Source organism: Mustela nivalis (assembly GCF_964662115.1).
Source record: "Mustela nivalis genome assembly, chromosome: 4".
Classification (NCBI taxonomy): Eukaryota; Metazoa; Chordata; class Mammalia; order Carnivora; family Mustelidae; genus Mustela; species Mustela nivalis.
In genome coordinates this window covers 17415105-17425852 of record NC_139023.1, presented here as the reverse complement: position 1 = coordinate 17425852, position 10748 = coordinate 17415105, and the positions used below count along the sequence as shown (strand labels likewise).

At 34.8% G+C, this 10748-nt stretch overlaps 1 pseudogene across 1 annotated transcript; it reads right to left on the bottom strand.

Annotated features, from left to right (window-relative positions):
* Nucleotides 1-7522: 7522 nt before the first annotated feature.
* LOC309863923 (ADP/ATP translocase 2 pseudogene) lies at nt 7523-10175 on the bottom strand (annotated as a pseudogene). The gene is made up of 2 exons: nt 10118-10175; nt 7523-8249 (listed from the first exon to the last, which is right to left on the bottom strand). The product of its transcript is annotated as an ADP/ATP translocase 2 pseudogene (transcript).
* Between the last annotated feature and the right edge of the window lie 573 nt (nt 10176-10748).

Genomic DNA, 10748 nt, shown 5'->3' with positions numbered 1-10748 from the left:
TTTCAGTTGACTTTTTCAATTCTTTTAAAATATAACCTACTATAATTTCCCATTATAATTTCAGTATATTAATTTCACATTCGTTTTCAGGGGCAAGATGACCATGGAATTTATACCTATTATTTCAATTCCCAAATGACAGTGAGCCAATTAAATTGTTCAGTAGTTAGCACAAGATGCACAATTAACAGAATTTCTTAATACACTAAAAATTAAAGTTAAGGACTACTTAGATGATTAGGAGCTGATACATATTTATATTTTAAAAAAGACCCAAAACATTTTGGAAACCATTAACTGGTTCAGAGACTAAATGTAGAGAGCATGCTCTTAACATAGTGAATAAAGAAAGGATGCTAGGGAAAGCATCAACAATGGGCTTTTATAATAGAAATAAATAAAATAGTATATAAAACTATAAACTAAGTAAATTACAGATGTCTGATATGCACTGAAAGGCATCTTATTTCAAAGAGTTTACTAAACTTATTGAAATCATTATGGTATCATATATTTGACTTCCTTAATCATTGACTGTTTGGTCTTTCTTTAACCAAAAATCAACTCATCTGGTGTGCTATGAGTATGTGAGTGTTTATACAATTGTCCTTGAACCCTAAAGGGAATTTTGGATTCATTTCTTATAATGGTACTAATGGTAGAAAACAATTTAAAAAATAAACTTTGAGACTCTGCCAGAAAATTCCAAGTGATATATTTTAAATATTTACATGTGTTATTTACATGAGAATTCATTGATAGAGTCTCACCACCATTCTTCATCAATCAGGCATCAATCAGAGTTAATTGGAAAGGCAGGGACACATTCTCAAAATTTTATCAAAAGATTTAATAATGTCATTTTCTGTTTCTAAAAGTTACAGTGAATTTGGCATCTCATCTTTTTACTTAGTCTTTTGGAGTCTCAAGATAATAGAAAGGGAATAATGGGAAGGATAGGATAATTTGGGAAGAAATTGTGTTTGCAACCACGCTATCAAATAAATCACCCTCTAAGGGAGACAACAATAGAAAAGATTTTGGCTCTAGCAATTGGATAAAGATAAGCATTCAAAATGAGACAACCAGGGCTAGGGTAGATAATAGCTTGTCCATCAGGGGCAATGTTGCCAATTAATGCTAATAGCATATAGAATTTCACAATATTGCTGCTGGCCATGCTTAGAATATTGTTAACGTCAGTATGCCTATCCTTTATTAAACATCTAGAATGAATAGGTGGGGAAAAATTGAATCAAGGCTTCTTTATTGAAGGTAAAGGAGATTTTAATGAGAATCAGTCTAAAAGAAAATGTTTTAGAAGAAAACAGAGATGTTTCACATTTTTCTTGATTATATAAAGAGTTCTCAGTTGTGGACTGGCAAAAGTTTTGACCCCATTAATCTACTAATTAAATATTACAAGTGCCTGGGTCTGCTGGGGCACCGGAGATAATAGAGGTGTTAAGAGAGTTGAGGCCACTGCCAGTTAAAGTACCCCCTTGTAAGTATACAGGATGCTATGTGAGCATGAAAGAAAGTTATTTAACTCAGACTTGAGGGTCAGGAAATGCTTTCCAGAGAGAGACACCTAACTGAACTGAAAGGTTTTGAGTTAAGCTAAAAGAATGGTGATGCCAGCATTAAGGTTCCTGGTAAGTTTAACACATGCGCAAAGACCTGTAACAAGGATAATATGCTTAGATAACTAAAAGAAGTTTACTTTGATGGAACCCTATGAGAAGCAGCAACTCAAAGTTGTTAGGAATATAGCTGATAAATCATGCAATGGTAGATATTTGAATTTTATTACATAAACTGTGAATAGATATTGAGGACCCGGCATGATCAGGCTTGGGTTTTAGAGAGATTTCTTTTGGGAAGATGATTAAGTGAAGACACAACGGGAGGCAGGTGGGGATTTCAGTGGTCCAGGTGAGTCTGGACAAGGATAGTGACAGGCAGGAGTACTAAGAAGATTTGACAGATTTCAGGGATAGTACTGATAGACCTGGGTGATTAATTGGATGAGGTCAATGATGAGGGAGCAAAAGGAATGAAGAGTAGCATCTGCTACACATTGAATGTTTGTGTAGGTGGGTGGGACTATAATAGAGAGGTGCCCTTGAATGCAGTAGAAATTGTTGAAGCGGATTTTTTGAACATAAAATTAAGTATAAGTCAAATCTATGACAGGAGTTAGTGCACTTAGAATCTGATGTTCATAGGAGTTTCTTGAGCTGCGGTTAGTTTGGTGAGAATCACTAAGATCTAGATATTAACTAGAATTGTTAAGAGGGAGGGAGATATCTCAGGATACAAAAAGAAAAGAGATGAAAGCTCAGCAAAGAGTTCTCCCGAGATAAACTAACAGAAAAGCATTTCTGAAAAAGGAAAAGCGCAGGGATTTGTCATGAAGAGTTGAAGTTACAAAATGTCAGAAGGATCAGGACATGGAGAGAGATTTGTTTGTTACCGGGTGGGGCTGCCACACAATGGGATGAGAGGGGAGGAGTTGGTTAGATATGGGGAGACATTGAGTTGCAACAACTAAATCAGTTTATGTTTAGGATACTAACCTCAGAGCAGGAAGCATGTTGAGATTACTGGACCCCATGTGTTGAAAGGAGTACTTCCAGTGGTTCCCTGGCAGGTGAGTTTGATGTCCTGGTTTCCCATAGATGCTTTATTTTCAGAAACTATGTTGACATTTGATAAACTCTAGAGCTAGAATTCTGATAAAGAGAATCAATTTCATATTTTCCATTGGTGTGGTTTCAATATTTCAATAGTCACAGTCTAAAGAGTGTGTCTTTTTTAGGGAAGAACAGGATAGCAAAGCCACCAGGCATCAGATTTCAGAGATTTAGTCAGTCCTATGAATTGTTAAATTTAAGGTTTTGAATGATTTTATTAGAAATTATGACTCCCAAGATTTCATAGGTTCCCTCTTTCTGTTTATCACAATAAAAAATAAGGATTGGTATTTTTGTTCTTAATTTCGTATTTAGTACTAGTACTAGGACTAGTACTTAGTACTCTTAGTATTTTTTTTAAAAGATTTATTTATTTATTTTAGAGAGAGAGAGAACGGGAATGAGAGGGACAGAAGGAGAAGGAGAGAGAGAATCTCAAGCAGACTCCACATGAGTGTGAAGCCCGACTTGGGGCTCTGTCTCACAACCATGAGATCATGACTTGAGCCGCAACCAAGAGTCAGATGCTTAACTGATTGCACCACCCAGCTGCCTTACTCTTAGCATTTTTGCCAAAATTTTATGAAGTATATGAATTTTCAAATTGCCATTCTTCAGTAACATGTATTTTTTAAAAAGTAATAATAATTGTCACCCAAGAATCCTTTTTGTTGTGCTGCTTTTTGAGAATCTGAGTAATAATGATACTGGAAAATATATGGGGACGGAAGTTTAATAATGAAAGTTTTAGTTCCTAAAATACATTATGTTTGAAGATGAGATCTGTTTCCACATTAAAAAAAAAGTCTTCTAAATCATTTTTAGATTATAATTCACACTTTGATCTTATATTCCAGTTTATCTTTTGAAATGTGCATTGTCATTGACAACAAACTGTACTGCCTATCATAGCTTAAATCAAAGGACTTATTATTTCTATTATCTGAGAATTAGGCATGAATTTATAGGAGATAAAGATACTTGTGTTTTCAGATCAGTCGTCACAGCAACAAATACTAGAACTGATCTGTGAAACTAATGAGATTCTGACAAATATTTTCACTGAAAATTAATATTTTGTTTTGCTCTTTAGAATAGGCTATATATTTGTTTCCCTCAGTATATTTAAATGAACTCTTCTGTTCCTTGAAAGAAACATTGATAGATTATGTAAGAGATTACATACTAATATTTAGACCCAACAAATTTCTTATTTTTTTTTTTTTCTTGGTATATAAATTAGGACAGAAACTCACTGTGGCTGAACAAAGTAAAAACTGAACAGCAAAAAACTAGTGGCTTATTTTTTTTCTTATTGTAAAGTTAGATGCAAGTCAAGCAGCCTTTTTTATCTTCAGGCTGCACCATGCGCATTGCGCTCAGGCACACAGTGCTAAGGAAGAGGAACACCAGTGGTGAACAACTTTGGCCAGGAAGGATCTTTGCTTACTTTTGTTTATGGTCCATTGACCAGAACAGGTTAAATAACTGCAACTTATCTATAAAAAGGCTGGAGAGAGCAGAGGATAAACCTAGAAGTACTGAGCACTGACTGATTTGGTCACACTATAGGAATCCTAGAACTGGAGAATAGTTGAAGAAACCAGACTCCGGAAAGCCTGAAACAAAGGATTCTGGGAAGCTAGAGATCTCAGAGGAAGGAAGGAAGTCCCTGAGAACACACACCTTTCTGCTCTCTTCTGACTCTTTCTTGCTTGGATCATTCATTCACTCATGTAATTGTAATCGTTTATTACTTATGTTATTAAACTGATTTATAGGACCTTTGTATATACACCAGATATGAGTTCTTTTAAAATTATGTGCTGCCTATAAACCTATAAACCTATTCTTTGACTTGGTATTTCACTACCTTAATTTATTAATAAATTAACTAATTTGATGAACTGATATTCTTAATTTTATCATTTTCCCTGATAGTATTATCTGTAACTTATTTAAAAGCTATTTTTATATGAGAATATGAAGATATTCTTTTATATTATTTTCCCAGTTTTTTATTTACCTTTTATATTTATGTCCATAATCTCCATGAAACATTTTTTTTGTAGACTGTGAATGTAAATCTAATTTTTCTTTTAACTTTTAAGAATATCCAATTTCCCAGCATCATACACTGAGAAGAGTATCCTTTCTTCATTGCTCTACAGTGAAGAGTATCTTCACTTCATTATTTATTTTATTTATTTATTTTTAAAGATTTTATTTATTTATTTATTTGAGAGAGAAAGTGAGAGATAGCGTGAGCAGAGGCAGGAGAGAGGGAGAAGCAGGTTCTGTGCTGAGCAGGATCATGGCACTGGATCCAGGACCCTGAGATCATGACCTGAACCAAAGGCAGACTCTTAACCAACTGAGCCACCAAGGTGCCCCTATAGTGTAGGTTTTTTAAAAAAATCAAGTCTTCTTTTAAATATGCACAGGTCTTTTTTTTTTTTTTTTTCCAATTCTGTTCTATTATTCTGTTTTTCTATCATCATGCCAATGTCACACATAGTAATACAGCTTTGTAAGTCTTAAAATCTGGGGAGGCAAGTTTTACTAATTGTCTTCTTCAAGGGTTCTTTTGGCTGTTATTGGCCTGTAAGTTTTCTATTTAAATGTCAGATTTAGTTTGTCCTATCATACACACACACACACACACACGTACACACACACACATTCTATTGAGATTATTGGAAATGTGTTGAATCTGTGGAAACTAGTTGATAATGGGCACCTTTAAAAAATTAAATATAAATATATGAACAAGGTATATCCTATTATCTTAGGGTCTTTTATTTCTGTCAATGAAAGTTCACAATTTTCTCAATAGAGGCCTCGCACATCTACTGTTACATTTATTCCTGGGTACTTGACTACTAATTTTTTTTTATTGTATTATGTTAGTCATCATACAATACATCATATTATAGTTTTGGGTATAGTATTCCAAGATTCATTGTTTACATATAACACCCAGTGCTCCACGCAATACGTGCCTTTCTTAATATCCATCACAGACTCACGCATCACCCTACCCACCTCCCCTCTAAGTCCCCCAGTTTGTTTCTCAGAGTCCACAGCCTCTCAGGGTTTATCTTTCCCTCTGCTTTCCCCCCTTCACCTTTCCTTTCGTTCTTCTAATGTCCTCCATGTTATTCCTTAACATGGCTCCATAAGTGAGTGAAACCATATATTAATTGACTCTCTCTGCTTGACTTATTTCACTCAGCATAATCTCCTCCAGTACCATCCATGTTGATGCAAAAGTTGGGTATTCATTCTTTCTTATAATTGAATACTAATTTTTAAATGATTTTCTATGATATTCTCTGTAGTGGTATATTTTATAGGCATTCTATCAGATTAAGATATTTTCCTTCTATTCCAGTTTGCTATAACTTGGATTTTATTAAATATTTTTGTATGTATTAAGATACATGATTTTCTCCTTATTAATGAAGAAAAATACATTTTTGAGCCTACCTCACAGTCTTGGAATTAAATGAACTTGGTTTTAATGTTTTACCACTTTTTACAGTACTGTTTTCAGTTTGCTAATACTTTGTTTTGGATTTTTGCTTGGGGTTGTGATTGGCCTTTAACTTACTCCTTTTACTAATCTTCTCACCTTTTTTTTTTTTTTTTTAACTTACAGTTGGCCAGTCTCATTAAGTGAATTTTATTCTAGTCTTTGAAAAAGAACGTGTACTGGTATTACATTTTTCTTTAGCGTTTGGTAACATTTATCAGAGAATCTCTCAGCACAGATTTTCTCATTCAGTTTTAAGTTATCAATCCAGTGTCTTTCATAGTTAACAATTCAGATTTTCTGTATCTTTTGTGTCATTTTTTATAAATTATGAAATTACTATGAACTTAATATATATACATTTGAAATCAATTTAGTTATAAAATTGTTTATAAGTTCCTCATTATTTTCCTAGTAACATAGGATCTGTCGTGAGGACTTTTCTAAGCCCCAAACTGAGTACTTGTAGTTTCTCTCCTTTTCTTGTCCCTCAACGTCACTAGAGGTTTGTAGATTTTATGTTTAGTGGTTGATTTTTGTTTTGTTTGGTTTTGTTTTTCCAGATAAGCTACTTTTGACTTTGTGGGTCCTATGATATGTAATATTATATATAATAAGTTATTATATTATATATATATTCTACTTTAGCTATGCTTTATTATTTATTTATTTTTTTACTTTATTTCAGTCTGTTTTGTTCTTTGTTTTCCAATTTTTAGATGAATGCTCGACTCACTTTTTCCTCTTTCTTAACATATATGCATGCCTGTTACGTGTTTTCAGAAGAAACACATGCTCAAGTGGTGTCTGGGTGGCTCAGCTGATTAAGCAATTGCCTTCGGCTCAGATCATGATCCTGGAGTCCCAGGATTGAGTCCCGCATGGGGTTCCCAGCTCAACAGGGAGTCTGCTTCACCCTCTGCCTCTCCCCACTCTCCTGTAGTCTCTCTCATTCTCTCTCTCTCTCAAATAAATAAATCTTTTTTTTTTTTTAAAAAAAAGGAAACACATGCTCAAAAGAACAGATTTTAGTTCATTTCCTTTTCAAAATATATTTCAGATTTTTTTTTCTTCAAATTTATCAGGAGTGACTGAAATAAAAAAAATATAATTGAGTCCCATCTCAATGGAAATAGCTTTAAGGACAACTGGTCAGATGAATATTATTGCTTCCCATTTTCAAGCAGTAAATAGTTACCATTGATAAATAGACAGCTAGCTGTCTGTCAGGAATGCTTAAGATATATTATAGAATACAACATGACTGTTGGGGGGGGCATTAGGAAATAACTTATGTGAAATTCTTAATTTCGTTATACAAGGTGAGCACAAAGGCACCACTTGTGCCCCTGAGGACACTGGACCTTGTACCTTTGAAAAAAGCTCTGGCTCCTTCATCATGAGCAGTCTTCCTCCAGCAGTCAAGCACGTCAGTTCCTTTGTCTCCTCGCTGCATCATCATTTGACAGTGAACAGTGTCAAAGGGATAGGAAGTCAACCATACAACCACTGTGACAAATTTTACAATCATCCAGCTGATAAAGATATGTGTATTCTTGGGATCTGGAAGCACTCCCTTTGCAGTGTCATGGATACCCAAGGACCGCAGCTCGGTAGATAAGGCCATTAAAGCCTTGGTGCAGGCCCTTAATCCCATCACATTTACAGATTTCAATCAGGTAGCCATCTGAGAATCCCTTTCAGCCCCAGCTTTGCCCACATCAGCTGGTAGACTGGTACGGGCAAAATTAAGAGGATACACAAAACACAAGTGTGTGGCCCCAGCAACACCACCTGATGTCAGATTTCCTGTGAATTACCGCCAAACCCTTGTTCTCTTGTCCACACCATCCAGGAAGATCTGCTTAATTTATCTTTGAAGGCAACGTTGAGAGCTTGGGTGTAGAAGTATCTAATGACATTGACCAGGTTACCATGCTAGAAGGACAAGGCTTCCTGCTCCTTGGGGTTGTGCACCATGCCATCCATAATGCTCTTGTATTGCTTATCTTCAGTGACTGTGGGAATGCTACACCTGTAGCAGCAGCCTGACCCACTGGAAGGATGCTACCATGGACCTGGAGATGGGCAGGACCACTCTACCTGCTAGGAAGTCCTTGGTGAAGTTCAAGGTCCCTGGCGTCTGTCACACTGAAAGGAAAAAGGAGGTGGGCAACTCAGGTACTGTGATAGACACCAGCTGGGACTCCAGGAATCAGCTTCTAATTCTGATATCTAGTATTTTCATTTTCAATAATATCAACATATGTTTTATTTTTTCCATTATGATTTCCAAACATTTGTATTTTTTAGTTACTTTTGTTATTGATTTCTAGTAAAAGTTGATTATGGGCAGAAAATAAACTTTTCAATTCTTTGAAATATTTTGAGACTTGATTTATAGACCAGTACACAGTCAATTTTGTTTTGTTTTTGAAATTTTTATTTATTTATTTTAAAGAGAGGGCATGAGTGGGAGGAGGGGCAGAGGGGAAGGGAGAGGGAGAGAGAATCTCAAGCAAACTCAGCACAGAGCCCTGGCACCTAACAGCACAGAGCCCTGGCACCTAACACCCTTCCATCATACAACACTGACCTCATGACCTCAGCAGAAACCACACTTAACTGACTGAGCCACCCAGGCACCCCCACAGTCGATTTAAAAAAAAAGATTTCATATGTGCTTGCCCAGTAGATGCATTCTGCAGTTAGTTATTTCATTATCATGGTTCTACAAATATTCTGCTTTCCCCCAGTTCTTCCATTTATATCTAGAGTGAAATATTAAAAGCTTCCACTGTCATCATAGATTTTTCATTTATCCTTATACTTATGTCAATATTTGCTTTTTAATATTCAAGGCTAGTTATCAGATTTAAGAAATTAAAATGTTTATGTGGTCCTGGCAAATTGAACTCTTATTATTATGAAGTGATCCTCTTGATTTCTAATAATGCCTTTGCCTTAATTCTGATGTCTACTGATACTAATATATCCAAGCCAGCAATCTGTTGCTCTTTGTATAATTATTTTTTTCTAGCATTTAACTTACAAATCTATATCCTTTATGTCTAAATTATTGTTTAAATATTTTCCATAAACAATAAGGATTTACAAAATGCAACTGATAATTTTTTTAAAAAATAGAATATTGACTTTTTATATTTAAAGTAATTTTTGATATTAGACTTTATAGTTTTTTTTATCACAACATGTTTTCATTTGCTCTGTTTCTTATTTTTTCCGCCCTTTTTTAAAAACCATTGCATTTTTTGCCCCTGCTGGATTAGTTTAAATTTATACAATCAATTTCTCTTTAGTTGTTATTACAGATATTACCATATGCTCCCACGACTTATCAGAGCCTTAGGCTGATAAATTGTTTTACTCTTCCCAAATAATATAAGGACAATAGAGCAGTTTAACTTCCATTAAACCCCACCAGCCATGGTTGTACTGCATTTACTATACTCTTTCTCTCTCACAGATTGTTTTCCTGCCTGAAAAACTTTCTTTGATATGTTGTTAAGGTTAGAGCTGCCGGGGGTAAATTCACCCAGTTGTTTTGTTTGTTTGTTTGTTTTTGCTTTTGTTTTCCAATCTCAAATTGTCTTTGTCTATCCTCAGCCTTGGAAAGTATTTTCCCCAGGTACTGAATTTTAGGTTGGTGAGCTATTTTCTCTCAGTCCTTTCGGAGAAAATTTTATTACATTTGGTTTCTATTTTTGCTCTTGAGAAGTCAGCTAAACATCTAATTGTTCCATTTTTGGAGGTAATCTATCCCCCCCCCCCCCCCGTAATTGTTTCTACCATTTTGTTTTGTCTTTTATTTTCCCCCCTGGTAGTTATTATGTGGTATGGTATGTGTAGATTTCTTTTCATTTACCTGCTGGAGATACAATAGACTTCTCTTCCATAATTTTACCAAAAATTTCATACCACATCGTATTCTCCAAGATCCTAATTAAATCCTTGTTACAACTTTTATCTTTATCCTGTGTTTTCTCTTTGTTATTTCTTACTCTTTTGATGCTTTGTAGCTTCATTTATTTAATTTCTCATTTTTTCCCTTAAATTAACTGTCTTTTCAGTTGTCTCAGTCTATTGACTGTAGCATTTATCATACTATTCTAGAAATTCTATTTGATTTTTTTCAAATCCATTCAATCATTTTATATAATTTTTAGCTTCTTGCTTAAATATTCAAGTCCGACACTCCTATTTATTTATTTATTATTATGTTTAAAACAATTTTATTTATTTATTTGTCAGAAAGAGAGAGAGAGCACAAGCAGGGGAGGCTGTAGACAGTGAGAAGCAGGCTCCCTGCTGAGCAAAGAGCCTGATGCTGGACTTGATCCCAGGACCCCGGGTTTATGACCCAAGTCAAAGGCAGATGCTTAACCGACTGAGCCATTCAGGCATCCCTTTGCTTATTTTTTTAAAAAATATATGTTTATATATTTGACAGAGAAATAGAAAGAGAGACAGTAAGCATGAGTGAAGGGATGAAGAGA